Raw genomic sequence first — 27587 nt, 5'->3', positions numbered from 1 at the left:
TGGAAAGTGTTATGTACAGCCGCGAGTTGTTGAGGTAACTCAAGTCGGTAAGCTACTGGTCCGACACGATCAATAATCTTGAATGGTCCAATATACCTTGGATTTAATTTCCCTCGTTTACCAAATCGAACAACGCCTTTCCAAGGTGCAACTTTAAGCATGACCATCTCTCCAATTTCAAACTCTATATCTTTTCTTTTAATGTCAGCGTAGCTCTTTTGTCGACTTTAGGCGGTTTTCAACCGTTGTTGAATTTGGATGATCTTCTCGGTAGTTTCTTGTATAATCTCCGGACCCGTAATCTGTCTATCCCCCACTTCACTCCAACAAATCGGAGACCTGCACTTTCTACCATAAAGTGCTTCAAACGGCACCATCTCAATGCTTGAATGGTAGCTGTTGTTGTAGGAAAATTCTGCTAACGGTAGATGTCGATCCCAACTGTTTCCGAAATCAATAACACATGCTCGTAGCATGTCTTCAAGAGTTTGTATCGTCCTTTCGCTCTGCCCATCAGTTTGTGGATGATAGGCAGTACTCATGTCTAGACGAGTTCCTAATGCTTGCTGTAATGTCTGCCAGAATCTTGAAATAAATCTGCCATCCCTATCAGAGATAATAGAGATTGGTATTCCATGTCTGGATATGACTTCCTTCAAATACAGTCGTGCTAACTTCTCCATCTTGTCATCTTCTCTTATTGGCAGGAAGTGTGCTGATTTGGTGAGACGATCAACTATTACCCAAATAGTATCAAAACCACTTGCAGTCCTTGGCAATTTAGTGATGAAATCCATGGTAATGTTTTCCCATTTCCATTCTGGGATTTCGGGTTGTTGAAGTAGACCTGATGGTTTCTGATGCTCAGCTTTGACCTTAGAACACGTCAAACATTCTCCTACGTATTTAGCAACATCGGCTTTCATACCCGGCCACCAAAAATATTTCCTGAGATCCTTGTACATCTTCCCCGTTCCAGGATGTATTGAGTATCTGGTTTTATGAGCTTCTCTAAGTACCATTTCTCTCATATCTCCAAATTTTGGTACCCAAATCCTTTCAGCCCTATACCGGGTTCCGTCTTCCCGAATATTAAGATGCTTCTCCGATCCTTTGGGTATTTCATCCTTTAAATTTCCCTCTTTTAAAACTCCTTGTTGCGCCTCCTTTATTTGAGTAGTAATGTTATTATGAATCATTATATTCATAGATTTTACTCGAATGGGTTCTCTGTCCTTCCTGCTCAAGGCATCGGCTACCACATTTGCCTTCCCTGGGTGGTAACGAATCTCAAAGTCGTAATCATTCAATAATTCAATCCACCTACGCTGCCTCATATTCAGTTGTTTTTGATTAAATATGTGTTGAAGACTTTTGTGGTCGGTATATATAATACTTTTGACCCCATATAAGTAGTGCCTCCAAGTCTTTAATGCAAAAACAACCGCGCCTAATTCCAAATCATGCGTCGTATAATTTTATTCGTGAATCTTCAATTGTCTAGACGCATAAGCAATCACCTTCGTTCGTTGCATTAATACACAACCGAGACCTTTCTTTGATGCGTCACAATAAATCACAAAATCATCATTCCCTTCAGGCAATGACAATATAGGTGCCGTAGTTAGCTTTTTCTTCAATAACTGAAACGCTTTCTCTTGTTCATCATTCCATTCAAATTTCTTCCCTTTATGCGTTAATGCAGTCAAGGGTTTTGCTATTCTGGAAAAGTCTTGGATGAACCTTCTGTAGTAACCAGCTAGTCCTAAAAACTGGCGTATGTGTTTCGGAGTTTTCGGGGTTTCCCACTTTTCAACAGTTTCTATCTTTGCCGGATCCACCTTAATACCTTCTTTGTTCACTATGTGACCGAGGAATTGAACTTCTTCCAACCAAAATGCACACTTTGAAAACTTAGCGTACAATTCTTCCTTCCTCAATACTTCTAACACCTTTCTCAAATGTTCACCGTGTTCTTGGTCATTCTTTGAGTAAATAAGTATGTCATCAATGAAAACAATGACAAACTTGTCAAGGTATGGTCCACACACTCGGTTCATAAGGTCCATGAACACAGCTGGTGCATTAGTTAAACCAAACGGCATGACCATAAACTCGTAATGACCGTAACGTGTTCTGAAAGCAGTCTTTGGAATATCATCTTCTTTCACCCGCATTTGATGATACCCGGAACGTAAGTCAATCTTTGAATAAACAGACGAGCCTTGTAGTTGATCAAATAAGTCATCGATTCTCGGTAGTGTGTAGCGGTTCTTGATGGTAAGTTTGTTCAACTCTCGGTAGTCGATACACAACCTGAATGTACCATCTTTCTTCTTGACAAACAAAACAGGAGCTCCCCATGGTGATGTGCTTGGTCGAATGAAACCACGCTCTAAAAGTTCTTGTAATTGGCTTTGCAGTTCTTTCATCTCGCTGGGTGCGAGTCTGTAAGGAGCACGAGCTATTGGTGCAGCTCCTGGTACAAGATCTATTTGAAATTCAACGGATCGATGTGGGGGTAATCCCGGTAATTCTTTCGGAAATACATCGGGAAATTCTTTTGCGACGGGAACATCATTGATGCTCTTTTCTTCAGTTTGTACTTTCTCGACGTGTGCTAGAACAGCATAGCAACCTTTTCTTATTAGTTTTTGTGCCTTCAAATTACTAATAAGATGTAGCTTCGTGTTTCCCTTTTCTCCGTACACCATTAAGGGTTTTCCTTTTTCTCGTATAATGCGAATTGCATTTTTGTAACAAACGATCTCTGCTTTCACTTCTTTCAACCAGTCCATACCGATTATCACATCAAAACTCCCTAACTCTACTGGTATCAAGTCAATCTTAAATGTTTCGCTAACCAGTTTAATTTCTCGATTCCGACATATATTATCTGCTGAAATTAATTTACCATTTGCTAATTCGAGTAAAAATTTACTATCTAAAGGCGTCAATGGACAACTTAATTTAGCACAAAAATCTCTACTCATATAGCTTCTATCCGCACCCGAATCAAATAAAACGTAAGCAGATTTATTGTCAATAAGAAACGTACCCGTAACAAGCTCCGGGTCTTCCTGTGCCTCTGCCGCATTAATATTGAAAACTCTTCCACTGCCTTGTCCATTCGTGTTCTCCTGGTTCGGGCAATTTCTAATAATGTGGCCCGGTTTTCCACATTTATAACAAACTACATTGGCATAACTTGCTCCGACACTACTTGCTCCGCCATTACTCGTTCCAACACCATTTGTTCCTTTCGTTCTATTAACCCCTGGTCCGTAGACCTCACACTTCGCCGCGCTATGACCATTTCTTTTACACTTATTGCAAAATTTGGTGCAGAACCCCGAGTGATTCTTTTCACACCTTTGGCATAGCTGCTTCTGATTGTTGTTGTTGTTGCGGTTATTATTGTTGTTGGGATGATTGTTGTAGTTGCTGTTGTTGTTGTTGTTGTTGTTGTTGGGCCGTTTGTTGTAGTTGCGATTGATGTTGCGATTGTTGGGATAATTGTTGCGATTATTGTTATAATCGCTGTTGTTGTTGTATTGATGATTCTTATCACCGTTTTCCTCCCACTTTCTTTTAACTTGCTTCACATTGGCCTCTTCAGCAGTCTGTTCTTTAATTCTTTCTTCAATCTGGTTCACTAGTTTGTGAGCCATTCTACATGCCTGTTGTATGGAGGCGGGCTCGTGTGAACTTATATCTTCTTGGATTCTTTCCGGTAATCCTTTCACAAACGCGTCGATCTTCTCTTCCTCATCTTCGAATGCTCCCGGACACAATAGGCACAATTCTGTGAATCGTCTTTCGTACGTGGTAATATCAAATCCTTGGGTTCGTAACCCTCTAAGTTCTGTCTTGAGCTTATTGACCTCGATTCTGGGACGGTACTTCTCGTTCATCAAGTGCTTGAATGCTGACCACGGTAGTGCGTACGCATCATCTTGTCCCACTTGCTCTAGATAGGTATTCCACCATGTTAATGCAGAACCTGTGAAGGTATGCGTAGCGTACTTCACTTTGTCCTCTTCAGTACACTTACTTATGGCAAACACCGATTCGACCTTCTCGGTCCACCGTTTCAATCCGATCGGTCCTTCGGTTCCATCAAATTCCAAAGGTTTGCAGGCAGTGAATTCTTTGTAGGTGCATCCTACACGATTTCCTGTACTGCTAGATCCAAGGTTATTGTTGGTATGTAGCACAGCCTGTACTGCGGCTATGTTTGAAGCTAGAAAAGTACGGAATTCCTATTCATTCATATTCACGGTGTGTCGAGTAGTCAGTGCCATTTCCTTCAAAATAGTCAAATGGAATAAGTTAATCATACAGAATATTAAGAGTAGTTAATAGTATTTCGTAGCATAATATGAACTCATTTATAAAAGCTTTTTCTTCATATTAGCATTTTATAAGTTTAAATTCGGGTAGTACCTACCCGTTAAGTTCATACTTAGTAGCTAATATACAATTCAACTACTACAATTCTATATGAAAAACTGATTATAATAATATTTCGGGTTCAAACTTTTATACAATATTTTACAAATTTACAATACCGCTTATTTTACATAAAGCATGAAATATAGCACACAATAACTTTGATACAAGATAGTTGTGAAGATAATTCTAGCTAGTACACAAGTCGTTCAGCAAAGGCAATAAAGACACGTAATTCATACGTCCAGAAACAAGTCATGCATTCTGGTTTTACTAGGACTACTTCCCATCCTTGGTCTTGTGCAACATAACCGTTATGGCCGTTGATAAGACAGCGTGTTGTAACGTCGTCAAAGGGACGAGGGTTACGTAATGTCCAACAGTCCCGTAATAATCTAAAAACCTCATTTCTTACCCCAATTACCGACTCCGTCACTTGTGGAAACGTTTTGTTTAATAGTTGTAGCCCGATGTTCTTGTTCTCACTTTGGTGAGAAGCGAACATTACTAATCCGTAAGCATAACATGCTTCTTTATGTTGCATGCTAGCCGCTTTTTCTAAATCACGAAGTCCAATATTCGGATATATTGAGTCAAAATAATTTCTTAACCCGTTGCGTAAAATAGCATTTGGGTTCCCCGCAATATATGCGTCAAAGTAAACACATCGTAACTTATGGGTTTCCCAATGTGATATCCCCCATCTTTCAAACGAAAGTCTCTTATAAACCAAGACATTCTTGGAACGTTCTTCGAATGTCTTACAAACTGATCTCGCCTTAAATAGTTGTGCCGAGGAATTCTGGCCGACTCTAGACAAGATTTCATCAATCAAGTCTCCGGGTAGGTCTCTTAAAATATTGGGTTGTCTATCCATTTTGTGTTTTTAAACTGTAAAATAGACAAGAGTTAGATTCATAAAAAAATACTTATTAATACAAGCAATTTTTACATATATCATAAAGCATAAGAACACTATATTACATATATTACACCACACGAATACAACTATCTTATTCCGACTCGCTCGTTTCTTCTTCTTCGGTTTTGGTTCGTTTTGCCAAGTTTCTAGGGATATATGATGTTCCCCTAATACGAGCCGTCGTTGTCCACATTGGTTTAGAAAAACCTGGTGGTTTAGAGGTTCCCGGGTCATTGTTACAACTTAAGAACTTCGGGGTTGACGATACATATAAAGTTCATCGGGGTTGTAATTAGATTTCTCTATTTTTATGCCCTTTCCCTTATTATTTTCTTTTGCCTTTTTAAATTCAGTTGGGGTAATTTCTATAACATCATCGGAATTCTCGTCGGAATCCGATTCATCGGAGAATTGGTAATCCTCCCAATATTTTGCTTCCTTGGCGGAAACACCATTGACCATAATTAACCTTGGTCGGTTGGTTGAGGATTTTCTTTTACTTAACCGTTTTATTATTTCCCCCACCGGTTCTATTTCTTCATCCGGTTCCGATTCTTCTTCCGGTTCCGATTCTTCTTCTGGTTCCGACTCTTCTTCCGGTTCCTCTTCGGGAACTTGTGAATCAGTCCACGAATCATTCCAATTTACATTTGACTCTTCATTATTATTAGGTGAGTCAATGGGACGTGTTCTAGAGGTAGACATCTATCACATAATATCAAACGCGTTAAGAGATTAATATATCAGTACCTACCCGTTAAATAAATTTCGTCCCGAAATTTTAAGCTGTTGAAGGTGTTGACGAATCTTCTGGAAATAGATGCGGGTATTTCTTCTTCATCTGATCTTCACGCTCCCAGGTGAACTCGGGTCCTCTACGAGCATTCCATCGAACCTTAACAATTGGTATCTTGTTTTGCTTAAGTCTTTTAACCTCACGATCCATTATTTCGACGGGTTCTTCGATGAATTGAAGTTTTTCGTTGATTTGGATTTCATCTAACGGAATAGTGAGATCTTTTTTAGCAAAACATTTCTTCAAATTCGAGACGTGGAAAGTGTTATGTACAGCCGCGAGTTGTTGAGGTAACTCAAGTCGGTAAGCTACTGGTCCGACACGATCAATAATCTTGAATGGTCCAATATACCTTGGATTTAATTTCCCTCGTTTACCAAATCGAACAACGCCTTTCCAAGGTGCTACTTTAAGCATGACCATCTCTCCAATTTCAAATTTTATATCTTTACTTTTAATGTCAGCGTAGCTCTTTTGTCGACTTTGGGCGGTTTTCAACCGTTGTTGAATTTGGATGATCTTCTCGGTAGTTTCTTGTATAATCTCCGGACCCGTAATTTGTCTATCCCCCACTTCACTCTAACAAATCGGAGACCTGCACTTTCTACCATAAAGTGCTTCAAACGGCACCATCTCAATGCTTGAATGGTAGCTGTTGTTGTAGGAAAATTCTGCTAACGATAGATGTCGATCCCAACTGTTTCCGAAATCAATAACACATGCTCGTAGCATGTCTTCAAGCGTTTGTATCGTCCTTTCGCTATGCCCATCAGTTTGTGGATGATAGGCAGTACTCATGTCTAGACGAGTTCCTAATGCTTGCTGTAATGTCTGCCAGAATCTTGAAATAAATCTGCCATCCCTATCAGAGATAATAGAGATTGGTATTCCATGTCTGGAGATGACTTCCTTCAAATACAGTCGTGCTAACTTCTCCATCTTGTCATCTTCTCTTATTGGCAGAAAATGTGCTGATTTGGTGAGACGATCAACTATTACCCAAATAGTATCAAAACCACTTGCAGTCCTTGGCAATTTAGTGATGAAATCCATGGTAATGTTTTCCCATTTCCATTCCGGGATTTCGGGTTGTTGAAGTAGACCTGATGGTTTCTGATGCTCAGCTTTGACCTTAGAACACGTTAAACATTCTCCTACGTATTTAGCAACATCGGCTTTCATACCCGGCCACCAAAAATGTTTCTTGAGATCTTTGTACATCTTCCCCGTTCCAGGACGTATTGAGTATCTGGTTTTATGAGCTTCTCTAAGTACCATTTCTCTCATATCACCAAATTTTGGTACCCAAATCCTTCCAGCCCTATACCGGGTTCCGTCTTCCCGAATATTAAGATGCTTCTCCGATCCTTTGGGTATTTCATCCTTTAAATTTCCCTCTTTTAAAACTCCTTGTTGCGCCTCCTTTATTTGAGTAGTAAGGTTATTATGAATCATTATATTCATAGATTTTACTCGAATGGGTTCTCTGTCCTTCCTGCTCAAAGCATCGGCTACCACATTTGCCTTTCCCGGGTGGTAACGAATCTCAAAGTCGTAATCATTCAATAATTCAATCCACCTATGCTGCCTCATATTCAGTTGTTTCTGATTAAATATGTGTTGAAGACTTTTGTGGTCGGTATATATAATACTTTTAACCCCATATAAGTAGTGCCTCCAAGTCTTTAATGCAAAAACAACCGCGCCTAATTCCAAATCATGCGTCGTATAATTTTGTTCGTGAATCTTCAATTGTCTAGACGCATAAGCAATCACCTTCGTTCGTTGCATTAATACACAACCGAGACCTTGCTTTGATGCATCACAATAAATCACAAAATCCTCATTCCCTTCAGGCAATGACAATATAGGTGCCGTAGTTAGCTTTTTCTTCAATAACTGAAACGCTTTCTCTTGTTCATCATTCCATTCAAATTTCTTCCCTTTATGCGTTAATTCAGTCAAGGGTTTTGCTATTCTGGAAAAGTCTTGGATGAACCTTCTGTAGTAACCAGCTAGTCCTAAAAACTGGCGTATGTGTTTCGGAGTTTTCGGGGTTTCCCACTTTTCAACAGTTTCTATCTTTGCCGGATCCACCTTAATACCTTCTTTGTTCACTATGTGACCGAGGAATTGAACTTCTTCCAACCAAAATGCACACTTTGAAAACTTAGCGTACAATTCTTCCTTCCTCAATACTTCTAACACCTTTCTCAAATGTTCACCGTGTTCTTGGTCATTCTTTGAGTAAATAAGTATGTCATCAATGAAAACAATGACAAACTTGTCAAGGTATGGTCCACACACTCGGTTCATAAGGTCCATGAACACAGCTAGTGCATTAGTTAAACAAAACGGCATGACCATAAACTCGTAATGACCGTAACGTGTTCTGAAAGCAGTCTTTGGAATATCATCTTCTTTCACCCGCATTTGATGATACCCGGAACGTAAGTCAATCTTTGAATAAACAGACGAGCCTTGTAGTTGATCAAATAAGTCGTCGATTCTCGGTAGTGGGTAGCGGTTCTTGATGGTAAGTTTGTTCAACTCTCGGTAGTCGATACACAACCTGAATGTACCATCTTTCTTCTTGACAAACAAAACAGGAGCTCCCCACGGTGATGTGCTTGGTCGAATGAAACCACGCTCTAAAAGTTCTTGTAATTGGCTTTGCAGTTCTTTCTGAAGGTATTTCATATGCCCGAGAGACATATTAAACTAATGTGGCTAAAATGTTATGATCCAAGTCGGGTCATACCCAATAACAAGCTTATCAACACTTTTAGTATTTATCTTATCGAATGGATCTTTAATAAATAAATACTTGACACCTATACTTTAGAAATTGGTTTTCTAAAGGTAAAATGCAAGAAATAATTATATGGATAATTATAAGTAAGTTTAATTATTTATATGATTAAACTTATATATATGTGTGTTTTAATTTTATAAAGAGGTTTATAAAATTATATAAAAATGTGTAAGTATCAAAAATTGTTGCAAGACATTTTAAATAAAGGAATGCTAAAAAAAATAAAAAAAATAAAAAAAAGGGGAGGAGGGGGTGGTGGCGGTTTTGGAGTCCCAAGGCACCCCACCCATGCCTTTTGATTAAATGTATTCCAACACTCAAGGTTGAGCATGCTTGCACAATTTTACACACACACATTTTGAATACTTGCTTTCAAACTCAAAAACTCTCTCCCCATTCACCCTTTTGGCCGAAAATTTGGAGAGGAAGAAGAGGGTTCTTTTTGTGATTTTGCAAGTTTCTTTGGTGTCCAAAATCCTAACCCATTTAGTGGTGTTGATTACATAGCTTGTGGGTATACAAGATTTGAGGTCTCAAGTTAGAGACTAAGGTTCATTCTCATCTTCATCATCTTCATCTTCTTGCTTCAACCTCCATTTTAGGAGAAGGTATAAAACCCTAACTAGCTTCTTTTACATTTTAGTATATTGTACAAGACTAGATCTATAAATGGAATACATTTTAAAAGGTTAAAATACACATTAAACAATTGAAAAATGCTTCCGCTTGCTCTATATATATTTTCGAAAATATATGCATACATAAAATGGTTTTGTGACTTTTTTACATGTGGTATTCCATCAATGGTATCTAGAGCCAAAGTCTTGTTAATATGCTTCTTGTTTTTGGCTAGTAAACTCATTTATTTTACAATCTACCAACATGCATGAAAGTAGAATGGAAAAATCATGAGTTTTGGTGGGTGTGGTTTCTTGGCCGAAATATTTTGGGTCCCAAAAGTGGGTTTGGGACTTCAAGTTTGGCCAAGTTTATTGTTATGTTATTGTTCACAATCGAGCCTAGACCATGTGGTTGTATGTGTGAATGATTTGGTTGTTATTCATGATTGTAACATTCATTCATATGGTTTGTATTATTTTGTAATTTTGGTTTGTAATAAGTTGTAATTATTCTTGTAATTTTGATGTAATTTATTCTATTTGGTTTGTAAAAATAGAGTAGGTTGTTATTTCATTTTCTAGAAAAATTGTATTAGGATATAATTTTGTAAAGAGAAAATGAAGATTCAAGAAGAAGAACACAAGATGGAGCTTATGAAGTTACAAGATTAAGTGGGAGATTTTGTATAAAATCTCTTACTTTTGTTAACCCTTACCGGTGACATTTGTTTTGGCTAAACAAATGTCCACCAAAATGGCTCCCGATTGTGAACATTTTATTTTGCATGGTTGTATGATTATGTTTGTATGTTTGGATTGCTACAACAATTTCACATGTTTACATCTTGCAAAATACATTATAAATGGTTATAATAAAACATAACAAAACGACACCTATAATTGGTTATTAGAACTAAATAAAATGGTTTATTTTAAAAGGTAATAAATTGGTTTATAACTAGTAATTGGTTTTACTAAAAGGACATGAAAATAGGTTTTTCATAATATACTACACACCAAATGCATGTTGGTGTATAGCAATTGTTTTCTAAAACTAGAATGTAGAAAACTTAAAATCCCTTTAAATAAAACAAGGTAAACAAGTTAAATGCCATCCTTTTGTGGAAACACTTAGACATATTAGGAAACTCTTGATGGGATAAAGGTCACCTAACCGTCATGAGCGAACTAATATGAATAAGGTACACTTCACATACATGTGGGATAAAGGTCACCTAACCACTTGTGTGATTAAGTCTACATGTTTACACAAGTAGGATGACTTGATTTGGGAATCATGAACTTAGGGTCACCGAAGCATGAGGAACAAATAGGCGTTGATGGGATTAATATGCCATGCAAAAGGATTGCATGATCCCATAACTTAGAAGTTGCAAAATGATTGCAATTGTCATTATGACTACCTAGCTAAATCAAATGACGGGATAAAGGTCACCTAACCGAAATTTGATTTACCGTCGGATTCTAATATTTAATAAAACAAATTAAAAGGGTATTGTTTATTAAATTTAAAATCGATACTTAAAAGGACTTTGTTGAATTTTGTAGATGGCCGCTAATAACAACAACAACATGCAAAACGCACCGCTTAACATGAACAACCTATCATTACGGTCTCTCCTCGAGAAAGACAAACTCAATCATACCAACTTTATGGATTGGTTCCGCAATCTTCGGATTGTCCTCAAACAAGAGGATAAAGCGTATGTACTTGAGGACCCGATTCCCGATTCCCGATCAACCGGATGAGAATGATGTGGAGGCAATGGCCTCTTACGATAAGTATTGCCACGACTCCCTTCAAGTCTCATGCTTAATGCTTGGGACTATGATACCCGAACTCCAAAAGGATTTCGAGCATCATAGTGCATACGACATGATAACGCAATTGAAGGAGATGTTCCTCCAACAAGCGCGTGTCGAGCGTTTCGAAACGGTTCGGGCGCTACATGCTTGTCGTATGGACGATACCCAATCGGTTTCATCTTATGTACTTAAGATGAAAAGCCTTATCGATCGTGCTAACCGCCTTAACCTAAACATATCTAATGAGTTAGCCACCGATCTTATCCTTAACTCCCTATCAAAAAGGTTTGATCAATTTGTAATTAATTACAATATGAATGGGATGGATAAGAGCATAGGTGAGCTTCACGGTATGCTTAGAACGGCGGAAACTAGCATGGGTAAAAGGGCTTTACCCGTGTTAGCAATCGATCAAGGTGGGTCAAAAGGTAACACCTCTAAGCCAAAGGTGGCCAAGAGAAAAGGACCCGCCCATCATGGCAAAGGGAAAGGGAAGATGGTTACCCCAACCATCAACAAGGCTAAGAAGCAAAAGGTAGCCGAGAAGGCAAACCCCAAAGAAGACTCATGTTTCGGTTGCGGTGAGATGGGTCATTGGAAACGAAATTGTCCGGTCTATCTTAAGGAGTTTAAGGACAAGAGGGATGCAGGGCAAACCTCAGGTAATATATATATGGTATATATAGAGCTTAGTATTACTTCTTCTAATACATGGGTATTAGACACGGGATGTGGAACTCATGTTTGCAATTCTTTGCAGGGGTTCAAAAGAAGTGATCATAAGGCGGGAACATCAAGTCTCTATATGGGCAATGGTGCAAAGGTGCATGTTAAAGCTCAAGGAGATTTTATTTTGAAGTTTCCAAGCGGATTGGAACTTATTTTAGAAAATGTTTTGTATGCTCCGGATTTGTGTAGAAACATTATTTCTATTTCTCGCTTAAAACAATGTGGTTACGTTGTTAATTTTATTGATGATGATATTCATGTTTCTAAAGACAATGTATTCTATTTCAAGGCTTCGCCTTCAAATGGAATTTATGAATTGGTTCATGATGACGCATCATCGAGCTCTATATACCATACAAGCACCAAGAAACTCAAAAGGGATTTGAGTGATTCCTATTTATGGCATTGTCGACTTGGCCATATAAACAAGAACCGAATGCATACACTTCAAAAGAATGGACTTTTGAAATCAAATGAAATGGATTCGTTTGATGTATGTGAATCTTGTTTACAAGGCAAGATGACTAAAGCACCTTTCAAAGGGACTTATGAAAGGGCTAAGGATTTATTGGGATTAATACATTCGGATGTATGTGGACCCTTTAAACCCATGACTAGGAATGGTGAAAGATACTTTGTTACTTTCATTGATGACTTTAGTCATTTCGGATATGTCTACTTATTAAGACACAAGGACGAAACGTTTGAAGCATTCAAAGAATATCAAAACGAAGTACAAAATCAACTCAATAGGACAATTAAGGTACTTCGTACCGATAGAGGAGGTGAATACCTAAGCGATGCCTTCCAAGATCATCTTAGGAGTTGTGGGATTATCTCACAACTTACTCCACCCGGAACACCCCAATTTAATGGAGTTTCCGAAAGGAGGAACCGAACCCTAATGGATATGGTTCGATCTATGATGGCAAGAAGCTCGTTACCTCTATCATTTTGGGGTTATTGTCTAAGCTCCGCGGTTCGTATTTTAAATATGGCCCCAACCAAGAAAGTGGAACGAACTCCTCATGAGATGTGGTTTGGAAAACCTCCTTCTCTTTCATACTTGAAAGTATGGGGATGTGAAGCTTATCCTAAGCGTTATGTAGCGAATAAGCTACATGCTCGATCCACAAAGTGTATCTTCATAGGATATCCCAAAGATGACATGGGATATTACTTCTATGATCCATCCGAACAAACGGTATTTGTTGCTCGAAAGGCGGAATTCCTTGAAACCAAGTTCCTTATGGAAGGTGATGGTGAAAGGAAGATAGATCTTGTAGAGGTACAAGATCAAGCCGATGATACACAATTGGTTGGCACTAGTACTCAACATGAGGATGTTGAAAATGATCAAGTGGATGATCAAAGTACACAAGACGTTCGAAGATCTAGTAGGATTAGTAATCCTCCTGAGAGATATGGTTTTCTCGTGGATGGTTGCTATACGGTTGATTTGGATGAACCCACAAACTACGAAGATGCTTTATCAAGGATTGATAAAGATAAATGGCAGGAAGCCATGAACGCCGAGATGCAATCCATGTATGAAAATCAAGTTTGGGAACTTGTTGTGCAACCTCCTAGCTCCAAGCTAGTTGATTGCAAATGGATTTTCAAGAAGAAAACCGACATACATGGAAACTTGGATACATACAAAGCTAGACTTGTAGCAAAAGGTTTCACTCAAACTCAAGGGGTTGATTATGATGAAACTTTCTCACCAGTGGCGATGCTAAAGTCTATTAGGATATTATTTGCCATTGCTGCTCACTATGACTATGAAATATGGCAAATGGATGTCAAAACCGCTTTCCTAAATGGATATCTTGAGGAAGATGTCTATATGGTACAGCCCGAAGGTTTTGTTGATCCGAAAAATCCTAAAAAGGTATGCAAGTTAAAGAAATCAATCTACGGATTGAAACAAGCATCTAGAATGTGGAATCATCGTTTTAATGAAGAGGCAAAGAAATTTGGCTTCATTAAGAATGGTGATGAAGCTTGTGTATACAAAAAGGCTAGTGGGAGCTCTATAATGTTCCTTGTGCTATATGTGGATGATATATTATTATTTGGGAATGATATTACCACAATGCAAGAAGTCAAAACTTGGCTAAAGAGTTGCTTCTCCATTAAGGATCTTGGAGAAGCACAATACATATTGGGGATAGGGATCTATAGGAATAGATCCAAGAGATTGATAGGTTTAAGTCAAAGTACATACATTGATAAAATCTTGAAAAGGTTCAAGATGGAAAACTCTAAGAAAGGTTTGGTACCTATTCAAAGAGGAACCATTCTCAGTTCATCTCAGTTTCCTACCACGAAAGATGAATAAGAGAGAATGAAGAAAGTCTCATATGCATCCGCTATTGGGTCTATCATGTATGCAATGATATGTACTAGACCGGATGTGTCATGCGCTCTAAGCTTGACAAGTAGATACCAGAACAACCCAGGAAACAGTCATTGGATTGCTGTTAAAAGTATATTGAAATACCTTAGAAGGACTAAGGATATGTTTCTAATATATGGGTCTGGTGAGGAAGAACTCGCTGTAAAAGGTTACGTGGACACGAGTTTCCAAAGAATCGAGATGACTCTCGATCACAATCCGGTTATGTCTTCATGTTAAATGGTGGTGCAGTCTCTTGGAAGAGCTCAAAATAGGAAGTTGTTGCGTTATCCACTACAGATTCGGAGTACATTGCCGCCTCACTGGCAGCTCAGGAAGCTGCATGGATGAAGAAATTCATCGACGACTTAGGAGTGGTCCCTTCCATTCAGGACCCTCTTGAGATCTTTTGTGACAACGAGGGTGCGATTGCTCAAATCAAGGATCCTCGTGCTCATCAAAAGACTCGTCACATTGAGCGGAGATTCAACTACATTAGGGATGAGGTTAAAAAAGGAAAGATATGTATTCACAAAGTTCACACAGATCAAAATGTTGCGGATCCACTCACGAAGCTTTTACATGGGCCAAAACATGAGGGACATGTTTGTGCATTAGGGCTTCGATATTCTAGTGATTGGAATTGATCTATTTTAAGTATTGTAACGGAACAAATTAGTTCAAACTCATCAATATAATTATGGTATTAATTTAATTATAAGTCATGTTCCAATTTTGCATATTTTATCCATGAATAAACTATTATTCTAAATTCCGTAGTTGATCACATTTGTGGGAGCAAGTGTGAGGTCTAAACTATTATGAACTTGGATTGGTTAACATCAAATGGTGAATGTGGGGCAAGGTTGCAACCAAGGTTCATAGATATTTGTGGGACACAAATATTGGAAGACCCGCTCTCAAGATTTACTATATGGAGCCTTTGTGGTTGATCACATGTAATCTTGAGTAAAGGAGAATATCATTATATCCTCTGACCTGAGACACATATTGGGTTCGGATATTCACCGAATATTGTGCCTTGATTCTTTCCTTCGCTATTCTGAAATATGGTAGTACATAAGGGAGGCTTCAGGTATGGTACTAAGTGTGGTGTCTAGAACGTATGTAGTCAAGATGGAATTTGTCCCTCTTATTCGTTGAGAGTTAGATGTCTAAGGCCTGATAAAGTTAAATCTATAAGAGAGTGATCATTCTATATCTCTTGGATTTAACATGACATCTAGGACAAAAGGATATATTGAAAGATTCACCTGATCATATTCGAGATGGGAACTCGAAAGGGATGATGTTATTGAATGGCACTAAGTCATAACATATTAGGGGTGATGGACGGTCGTTAGGTGGTATCCGTCACTTACATTAATTTCTTATGTTTCTCGTGCAAGTGGGAGATTGAAGGTATTTCATATGCCCGAGAGACATATTAAACTAATGTGGCTAAAATGTTATGATCCAAGTCGGGTCATACCCAATAACAAGCTTATCAACACTTTTAGTATTTATCTTATCGAATGGATCTTTAATAAATAAATACTTGACACCTATACTTTAGAAATTGGTTTTCTAAAGGTAAAATGCAAGAAATAATTATATGGATAATTATAAGTAAGTTTAATTATTTATATGATTAAACTTATATATATGTGTATTTTAATTTTATAAAGAGGTTTATAAAATTATATAAAAATGTGTAAGTATCAAAAATTGTTGCAAGACATTTTAAATAAAGGAATGCTAAAAAAAATAAAAAAAAATAATAAAAAAAAGGGGAGGAGGGGGTGGTGGCGGTTTTGGAGTCCCAAGGCACCCCACCCATGCCTTTTGATTAAATGTATTCCAACACTCAAGGTTGAGCATGCTTGCACAATTTTACACACACACATTTTGAATACTTGCTTTCAAACTCAAAAACTCTCTCCCCATTCACCCTTTTGGCCGAAAATTTGGAGAGGAAGAAGAGGGTTCTTCTTGTGATTTTGCAAGTTTCTTTGGTGTCCAAAATCCTAACCCATTTGGTGGTGTTGATTACATAGCTTGTGGGTATACAAGATTTGAGGTCTCAAGTTAGAGACTAAGGTTCATTCTCATCTTCATCATCTTCATCTTCTTGCTTCAACCTCCATTTTAGGAGAAGGTATAAAACCCTAACTAGCTTCTTTTACATTTTAGTATATTGTACAAGACTAGATCTATAAATGGAATACATTTTAAAAGGTTAAAATACACATTAAACAATTGAAAAATGCTTCCGCTTGCACTATATATATTTTCGAAAGTATATGCATACATAAAATGGTTTTGTGACTTGTTTACATGTGGTATTCCATCACTTTCATCTCGCTGGGTGCGAGTCTGTAAGGAGCACGAGCTATTGGTGCAGCTCCTGGTACAAGATCTATTTGAAATTCAACAGATCGATGTGGGGGTAATCCTGGTAATTCTTTCGGAAATACATCAGGAAATTCTTTTGCAATGGGAACATCATTGATGCTCTTTTCTTCAGTTTGTACTTTCTCGACGTGTGCTAGAATAGCATAGCAACCTTTTCTTATTAGTTTTTGTGCTTTCAAATTACTAATAAGATGTAGCTTCGTGTTGCCCTTTTCTCCGTACACCATTAAGGGTTTTCCTTTTTCTCGTATAATGCGAATTGCATTTTTGTAACAAACGATCTCTGCTTTCACTTCTTTCAACCAGTCCATACCGATTATCACATCAAAACTCCCTAACTCTACTAGTATCAAATCAATCTTAAATGTTTCGCTAACCAGTTTAATTTCTCGATTCCGACATATATTATCTGCTGAAATTAATTTACCATTTGCTAATTCGAGTAAAAATTTACTATCCAAAGGCGTCAATGGACAACTTAATTTAGCACAAAAATCTCTACTCATATAGCTTCTATCCGCACCCGAATCAAATAAAACGTAAGCAGATTTATTGTCAATAAGAAACGTACCCGTAACAAGCTCCGGGTCTTCCTGTGCCTCTGCCGCATTAATATTGAAAACTCTTCCGCGGCCTTGTCCATTCTTGTTCTCCTGGTTCGGGCAATTTCTAATAATGTGGCCCGGTTTTCCACATTTATAACAAACTACATTGGCATAACTTGCTCCGACACTACTTGCTCCGCCATTACTCGTTCCGACACCATTTGTTCCTTTCGTTCTGTTAACCCCTGGTCCGTAGACCTCACACTTCGCCGCGCTATGACCATTTCTTTTACACTTGTTGCAAAATTTGGTGCAGAACCCCGAGTGATACTTTTCACACCTTTGGCATAGCTGCTTCTGATTGTTGTTGTTGTTGCGGTTATTATTGTTGTTGGGATGATTGTTGTAGTTGCTGTTGTTGTTGTTGTTGTTGTTGTTGTTGTTGTTGTTGTTGTTGTTGTTGTTGTTGGGCCGTTTGTTGTAGTTACGATTGATGTTGCGATTGTTGGGATAATTGTTGCGATTATTGTTGTAATTGCTGTTGTTGTTGTATTGGTGATTCTTATCACCGTTTTCCTCCCACTTTCTTTTGACTTGCTTTACATTGGCCTCTTCAGCAGTCTGTTCTTTAATTCTTTCTTCAATCTGGTTCACTAGTTTGTGAGCCATTCTACATGCCTGTTGTATGGAGGCGGGCTCGTGTGAACTTATATCTTCTTGGATTCTTTCCGGTAATCCTTTCACAAACGCGTCGATCTTCTATTTCTCTTCTTCGAAAGCTCCCGGACACAATAGGCACAATTCTGTGAATCGTCTTTCGTACGTGGTAATATCAAATCCTTGAGTTCGTAACCCTCTAAGTTCTGTCTTGAGCTTATTGACCTCGGTTCTGGGACGGTACTTCTCGTTCATCAAGTGCTTGAATGCTGACCAGTGTAGTGCGTACGCATCATCTTGTCCCACTTGCTCTAGATAGGTATTCCACCATGTTAACGCAGAACCTGTGAAGGTATGCGTAGCATACTTCACTTTGTCCTCTTCAGTACACTTACTTATGGAAAACACTGATTCGACCTTCTCGGTCCACCGTTTCAATCCGATCGGTCCTTCGGTTATATCAAATTCTAAAGGTTTGCAGGCAGTGAATTCTTTGTAGGTGCATCCTACACGATTTCCTGTACTGCTAGATCCAAGGTTATTGTTGGTATGTAGCGCAGCCTGTACTGCGGCTATGTTTGAAGCTAGAAAAGTACGGAATTCCTCTTCATTCATATTCACGGTGTGTCGAGTAGTCGGTGCCATTTCCTTCAAAATAGTCAAATGGAACAAGTTAATCATACAGAATATTAAGAGTAGTTAATAGTATTTCTAGCATAATATGAACTCATTTATAAAAGCTTTTTCTTCATATTAGCGTTTTATAAGTTTAAATTCGGGTAGTACCTACCCGTTAAGTTCATACTTAGTAGCTAATATACAATTCAACTACTACAATTCTATATGAAAAACTGATTATAATAATATTTCGCGTTCAAACTTTTACACAATATTTTACAAACTTACAATACCGCTTATTTTACATATAGCATGAAATATAGCACACAATAAATTTGATACAAGATGGTTGTGAAGATAATTCTAGCTAGTACACAAGTCGTTCAGCAAAGGCAATAAAGACACGTAATTCATACGTCCAGAAACAAGTCATGCATTCTGGTTTTACTAGGATTACTTTCCATCCTTGGTCTTGTGGAACATAACCGTTATGGCCGTTGATAAGACAGCGTGTTGTAACGTCGTCAAAGGGACGAGGGTTACGTAATGTCCAACAGTCCCGTAACAATCTAAAAACCTCATTTCTTACCCCAATTACCGACTCCGTCACTTGTGAGAACGTTTTGTTTAATAGTTGTAGCCCGATGTTCTTGTTCTCACTTTGGTGAGAAGCGAACATTACTAATCCGTAAGCATAACATGCTTCTTTATGTTGCATGTTAGCCGCTTTTTCTAAATCACGAAGTCCAATATTCGGATATATTGAGTCAAAATAATTTCTTAACCCATTGCGTAAAATAGCATTTGGGTTCCCCGCAATATATGCGTCAAAGTAAACACATCGTAACTTATGGATTTCCCAATGTGATATCCCCCATCTTTCGAACGAAAGCCTTTTATAAACCAAGGCATTCTTGGAACATTCTTCGAATGTCTTACAAACTGATCTCGCCTTAAATAGTTGTGCCGAAGAATTCTGACCGACTCTAGACAAGATTTCATCAATCAAGTCTCCGGGTAGGTCTCTTAAAATATTGGGTTGTCTATCCATTTTGTGTTTTTATACTGTAAAATAGACAAGAGTTAGATTCATAAAAAAAATACTTATTAATACAAGCAATTTTTACATATATCATAAAGCATAAGCACACTATATTACATATATTACACCACACGAATACAACTATCTTATTCTGACTCGCTTGTTTCTTCTTCTTCGGTTTTGGTTCGTTTTGCCAAGTTTCTAGGGATATATGATGTTCCCCTAATACGAGCCGTAATTTTCCACATTGGTTTAGAAAAACCTGGTGGTTTAGAGGTTCCCGGGTCATTGTTACAACTTAAGGACTTCGGGGGTTGACGATACATATAAAGTTCATCGGGGTTGGAATTAGATTTCTCTATTTTTATGCCCTTTCCCTTATTATTTTCTTTTGCCTTTTTAAATTCAGTTGGGGTAATTTCTATAACATCATCGGAATTCTCGTCGGAATCCGATTCATCGGAGAATTGGTAATCCTCCCAATATTTAGCTTCCTTGGCGGAAACACCATTGACCATAATTAACCTTGGTCGGTTGGTTGAGGATTTTCTTTTACTTAACCGTTTTATTATTTCCCCCACCGGTTCTATTTCTTCATCTGGTTCCGATTCTTCTTCCGGTTCCGATTCTTCTTCCGGTTCCGACTCTTCTTCCGGTTCCTCTTCGGGAACTTGTGAATCAGTCCACGAATCATTCCAATTTACATTTGACTCTTCATTATTATTAGGTGAGTCAATGGGACTTGTTCTAGAGGTAGACATCTATCACATAATATCAAACGCGTTAAGAGATTAATATATCACATAATATTCACATGTTAAAAATATTTAGTTTCCAACAAAATTTGTTAAGCAATCATTTTTCAAGTAAACACGGTCGAAGTCCAGACTCACTAATGCATCCTAACAAACTCGATAAGACACACTAATGCAAAATTCTGGTTCTCTAAGACCAACGCTCAGATACCAACTGAAATGTCCCGTTCTTACTGATTAAAAACGTTCCATATTAATTGATTTCGTTGCGAGGTTTTGACCTCTATATGAGACGTTTTTCAAAGACTGCATTCATTTTAAAACAAACCATAACCTTTATTTCATCAATAAAGGTTTAAAAAGCTTTACGTAGATTATCAAATAAAGATAATCTAAAATATCCTGTTTACACACGACCATTACATAATGGTTTACAATACAAATATGTTACAACAAAATAAGTTTCTTGAATGCAGTTTTTACACAATATCATACAAGCATGGACTCCAAATCTCGTCCTTATTTAAGTATGCGACAGCGGAAGCTCTTAATAATCACCTGAGAATAAACATGCTTAAAACGTCAACAAAAATGTTGGTGAGTTATAGGTTTAACCTATATATATCAAATCATAATAATAGACCACAAGATTTCATATTTCAATACACATCCCATACATAGAGATAAAAATCATTCATATGGTGAACACCTGGTAACCGACATTAACAAGATGCATATATAAGAATATCCCCATCATTCCGGGACACCCTTCGGATATGATATAAATTTCGAAGTACTAAAGCATCCGGTACTTTGGATGGGGCTTGTTGGGCCCGATAGATCTATCTTTAGTATTCGCGTCAATTAGGGTGTCTGTTCCCTAATTCTTAGATTACCAGACTTAATAACAAGGAGCATATTCGATTTCGATAATTCAACCATAGAATGTAGTTTCACGTACTTGTGTCTATTTTGTAAATCATTTATAAAACCTGCATGTATTCTCATTCCAAAAATATTAGATTTTTAAAGTGGGACTATAACTCACTTTCACAGATTTTTACTTCGTCGGGAAGTAAGACTTGGCCACTGTTGATTCACGAACCTATAACAATATATACATATATATTAAAGTATGTTCAAAATATATTTACAACACTTTTAATATATTTTGATGTTTTAAGTTTATTAAGTCAGCTGTCCTCGTTAGTAACCTATAACTAGTTGTCCACAGTTAGATGTACAGAAATAAATCGATAAATATTATCTTGAATTAATCCACGACCCAGTGTATACGTATCTCAGTATTGATCACAACTCAAACTATATATATTTTGGAATCAACCTCAACCCTGTATAGCTAACTCCAACATTCACATATAGAGTGTCTATGGTTGTTCCGAAATATATATAGATGTGTCGACATGATAGGTCGAAACATTGTATACGTGTCTATGGTATCTCAAGATTACATAATATACAATACAAGTTGATTAAGTTATGGTTGGAATAGATTTGTTACCAATTTTCACGTAGCTAAAATGAGAAAAATTATCCAATCTTGTTTTACCCATAACTTCTTCATTTTAAATCCGTTTTGAGTGAATCAAATTGCTATGGTTTCATATTGAACTCTATTTTATGAATCTAAACAGAAAAGTATAGGTTTATAGTCGGAAAAATAAGTTACAAGTCGTTTTTGTAAAGGTAGTCATTTCAGTCGAAAGAACGACGTCTAGATGACCATTTTAGAAAACATACTTCCACTTTGAGTTTAACCATAATTTTTGGATATAGTTTCATGTTCATAATAAAAATCATTTTCTCAGAATTACAACTTTTAAATCAAAGTTTATCATAGTTTTTAATTAACTAACCCAAAACAGCCCGCGGTGTTACTACGACGGCGTAAATCCGGTTTTACGGTGTTTTTCGTGTTTCCAGGTTTTAAATCATTAAGTTAGCATATAATATAGATATAGAACATGTGTTTAGTTAATTTTAAAAGTCAAGTTAGAAGGATTAACTTTTGTTTGCGAACAAGTTTAGAATTAACTAAACTATGTTCTAGTGATTACGAGTTTAAACCTTCGAATAAGATAGTTTTATATATATGAATCGAATGATGTTATGAACATCATTAATACCTTAAGTTCCTTGGATAAACCTACTGGAAAAGAGAAAAATGGATCTAGCTTCAACGGATCCTTGGATGGCTCGAAGTTCTTGAAGCAGAATCATGACACGAAAACAAGTTCAAGTAAGATCATCACTTGAAATAAGATTGTTATAGTTATAGAAATTGAACCAAAGTTTGAATATGATTATTACCTTGTATTAGAATGATAACCTACTGTAAGAAACAAAGATTTCTTGAGGTTGGATGATCACCTTACAAGATTGGAAGTGAGCTAGCAAACTTGAAAGTATTCTTGATTTTATGTAACTAGAACTTGTAGAATATATGAAGAACACTTAGAACTTGAAGATAGAACTTGAGAGAGATCAATTAGATGAAGAAAATTGAAGAATGAAAGTGTTTGTAGGTGTTTTTGGTCGTTGGTGTATGGATTAGATATAAAGGATATGTAATTTTGTTTTCATGTAAATAAGTCATGAATGATTACTCATATTTTTGTAATTTTATGAGATATTTCATGCTAGTTGCCAAATGATGGTTCCCACATGTGTTAGGTGACTCACATGGGCTGCTAAGAGCTGATCATTGGAGTGTATATACCAATAGTACATACATCTAAAAGCTGTGTATTGTACGAGTACGAATACGGGTGCATACGAGTAGAATTGTTGATGAAACTGAACGAGGATGTAATTGTAAGCATTTTTGTTAAGTAGAAGTATTTTGATAAGTGTATTGAAGTCTTTCAAAAGTGTATAAATACATATTAAAACACTACATGTATATACATTTTAACTGAGTTGTTAAGTCATCGTTAGTCGTTACATGTAAGTGTTGTTTTGAAACCTTTAGGTTAACGATCTTGTTAAATGTTGTTAACCCAATGTTTATAATATCAAATGAGATTTGAAATTATTATATTATCATGATATTATCATGTATGAATATCTCTTAATATGATATATATACATTAAATGTCTTTACAACGATAATCGTTACATATATGTCTCGTTTAAAAATCATTAAGTTAGTAGTCTTGTTTTTACATATGTAGTTCATTGTTAATATACTTAATGATATGTTTACTTATCATAGTATCATGTTAACTATATATATATCCATATATATGTCATCATATAGTTTTTACAAGTTTTAACGTTCGTGAATCACCGGTCAACTTGGGTGGTCAATTGTCTATATGAAACATATTTCAATTAATCAAGTCTTAACAAGTTTGATTGCTTAACATGTTGGAAACATTTAATCATGTAAATATCAATCTCAATTAATATATATAAACATGGAAAAGTTCGGGTCACTACATTAGGTGACTCACATGGGCTGTTAAGAGCTGATCATTGGAGTGTATATACCAATAGTACATACATCTAAAAGCTGTGTATTGTACGAGTACAAATACGGGTGCATACGAGTAGAATTGTTGATGAAACTGAACGAGGATGTAATTGTAAGCATTTTTGTTAAGTAGAAGTATTTTGATAAGTGTATTGAAGTCTTTCAAAAGTGTATAAATACATATTAAAACACTACATGTATATACATTTTAACTGAGTCGTTAAGTCATCGTTAGTCGTTACATGTAAGTGTTGTTTTGAAACATTTAGGTTAACGATCTTGTTAAATGTTGTTAACCCAATGTTTATAATATCAAATGAGATTTTAAATTATTATATTATCATGATATTATCATGTATGAATATCTCTTAATATGATATATATACATTAAATGTCTTTACAACGATAATCGTTACATATGTGTCTCGTTTAAAAATCATTAAGTTAGTAGCCTTGTTTTTACATATGTAATTCATTGTTAATATACTTAATGATATGTTTACTTATCATAGTATCATGTTAACTATATATATATATATATATCCATATATATATGTCATCATATAGTTTTTACAAGTTTTAACGTTCGTGAATCACCGGTCAACTTGGGTGGTCAATTGTCTATATGAAACATATTTCAATTAATCAAGTCTTAACAAGTTTGATTGCTTAACATGTTGGAAACATTTAATCATGTAAATATCAATCTCAATTAATATATATAAACATGGAAAAGTTCGGGTCACTACATTTATAATATAATATAATATAATATATATACTAATTTTAAGAATTAATTATATATTATATTATATTCATTTGCATAGTTGACTTGTAATTTTTAGTCCGTTGCGTCGAGCGTTGAGAGTTGACTCTGGTCCGGTTCCGGATTTTCGAACGTCCTTGCGTATAATTTAATATCTTGTACTTTGCGTTTTGCGGCTTGTACTCTTGTAATTTTGAGACGTTTCTCATCAATAATTGGAACCACTTTGATTGTACTTTGTACTTTTGAGCTTTTTGGTCGTTTGCGTCTTCAATTCGTCGAATCTGCCTTTTGTCTTCACCTTTTAGTATTTAAACGAATATTCTTTGTAAATAGGACAACTGCAACTAAAAGCTTGTCTTTCTTGAGGGATAATGCTATGAAATATATGTTCGGTTTTAGCATTATCACTTAGCATATCTGTTACTGTAAACTTTTCCTGACATCTTCCGAAAATTTCTTCGTGATTTATTGAATTTGGTATTATATATACATATGTAAATTATGTATTGAAGAATACCAAACTAAATTCTATAATCTAATTTATATCAAAATTCATCTCCCTAATTATACAAGATGGATCCCTTATGAAGTTCAAATTCCTTAAACTCCGACAGCTATTCCGATATGGATATTCACCTGAATTCCGAAGACAGTGTAACCGGAATGGATCAATCAATCAGCCATCACCTATTCTGAATGAATTGGGGATGGGTTCGTAGCCTACTTAATTATTGGAGACAAGAAGAAGGCAATCCCTTCCATCCACCACATTGCCCTCTTGGCGAAGAACCTGAAGCACTTACCGGCGAACCTGTTTGAGACACCATTTTCTCTCTCATTTCCAGAGTATCTCGTCACGATAATATACTATCTCAAATTCTAAATCTTATTCATCTGCTCGTCCGAACCGCCAATCATCCCGGTGTAGTAGAAGAAGTCAACGAGCTTCGAGCTCAGGTAGTGGCTTTGGAGAATATGGTGCAAAGATTACAAGCACCGGCAGCATCACTGGCATCAACAGTACACCATCATCAACACCAACAGTATCATTACCACCACTAACAACAACAACCGCACCGTAAACCTCAACTTCACAATCTGTCCCACGAGCATCAACGTCATACGCCCTATAGATACCAAGGAATATCAACAACAACAAACGATGAAGTATTGATTCATAACTTCATCGAAGAAATATTCTGCAGAGAATATGTAGTTTCTAAAAGTTTTAGAGATTATATATTGTAAATTAGTAGTGGGCGGATAGAAATAATAAAGTGAAACCCTGACAGGAATAGTGCGTAAGGTACAAGCTAGACTTGTTTTACCAACAGCATCAACAGTACTCTTAGCCTCACCAGCACAGTCAGTGCTGTCAACATCGCCTCTAACATCACAAGCTCTGCCAGTTCAAGAAAGCACCGTGGGCATCATTACGAGTCAACAACGAGTATATTATATCAATGAATTATGAAGTAATAACTCAATTCCTCTAAAGAATTTATATGTATATCTTATATATATAAATTTTAAAACCATCATAAATATTTTCGTACTAAGCTATTATGTATGAATTGAAAAAGGGTAAATACTACTCGGTTAATTCATATTACTAATATGCTATGATGTACATCCTTCGTTAACGACTTAACCATCGTTAACTACAATCTCTGTTTCAACTCAATGAATTCCATTTCATAATAAACCAAGTGTATTATTCAATTACATAATTGATTTTACATTTTCATTTTTGATGTACTCGAAAATTTCCAGAAAACATCATTTGTGCCTTATAAGGTTCACAAGAATTTCACGAGCATCAATATCCTTCACCGAGGAATAAGAATAAATAATGAAGTATTGATTTCATTAGTGAAATACTCCGCGAAGATTATGTAATCTCTAATATTTTAGAGATTAATCATTTCTAAGTAAATCCAGAAATCAAATGAGCTTAATATGATATTAACTCATTGAATCTGTATTACATCTGAAGAAAATATACATACATATATTTTCATAAAGACGGTAATAAAAATTATTTTATACAAGGTATTAATTGTGAAATCTTTAACGGGTAGGTAATACCCGAGGAAATATTTAAGTTCACAATTAATATGTTACACAGTACATCATTTGATTATTCAATAATCATTAACTACACTACTTTCACAACACTATACATTCGTTCATAGAAAACTAAACAACCATTCTTATTCAAATTCAATTACATATTCTGACATAACAGAATCCAAGTCAAGATTTAACAAATGACATCACTCTTAGATCTCTACATCTTTCAAAGCAATACTTTGACTTCAAAACTATGCAAGATCCTTTCGCATTGTTTTTACCGAAAATAACCTTGCAATTCCTTTTTCAATATATCCAGTTTAACCCCACTTCCAACCAGTCAACTTCAACTTTTCAGATTAACCTTATTGTAACCTTGACATATACGGAGAACCTTTTATGTTCCACTACATTAGCAGTAAATTTACCAGCAACTTCATTGATCCTTGACCTTCCGAAAAATCATTATACTCATTGAAACCCTTATCATGTACTCGTCTACGTCTTATAACAATAATTGCCATACCAACTACCGGGAATTAGCAATCAGTATTTCGAATTTCGCAGTAATTCTACGCCAATAGTTATATATAAACACATAATGTCTATCTCCTAGACTTACTTACTCCGAATGTGAAGTTTCTAAAAAACACCA

The sequence above is a fragment of the Rutidosis leptorrhynchoides genome, chromosome 3 (assembly GCF_046630445.1).
Source record: "Rutidosis leptorrhynchoides isolate AG116_Rl617_1_P2 chromosome 3, CSIRO_AGI_Rlap_v1, whole genome shotgun sequence".
In the NCBI taxonomy this organism is placed as follows: Eukaryota; Viridiplantae; Streptophyta; class Magnoliopsida; order Asterales; family Asteraceae; genus Rutidosis; species Rutidosis leptorrhynchoides.
Note: the sequence above shows the minus strand (reverse complement) of the source record.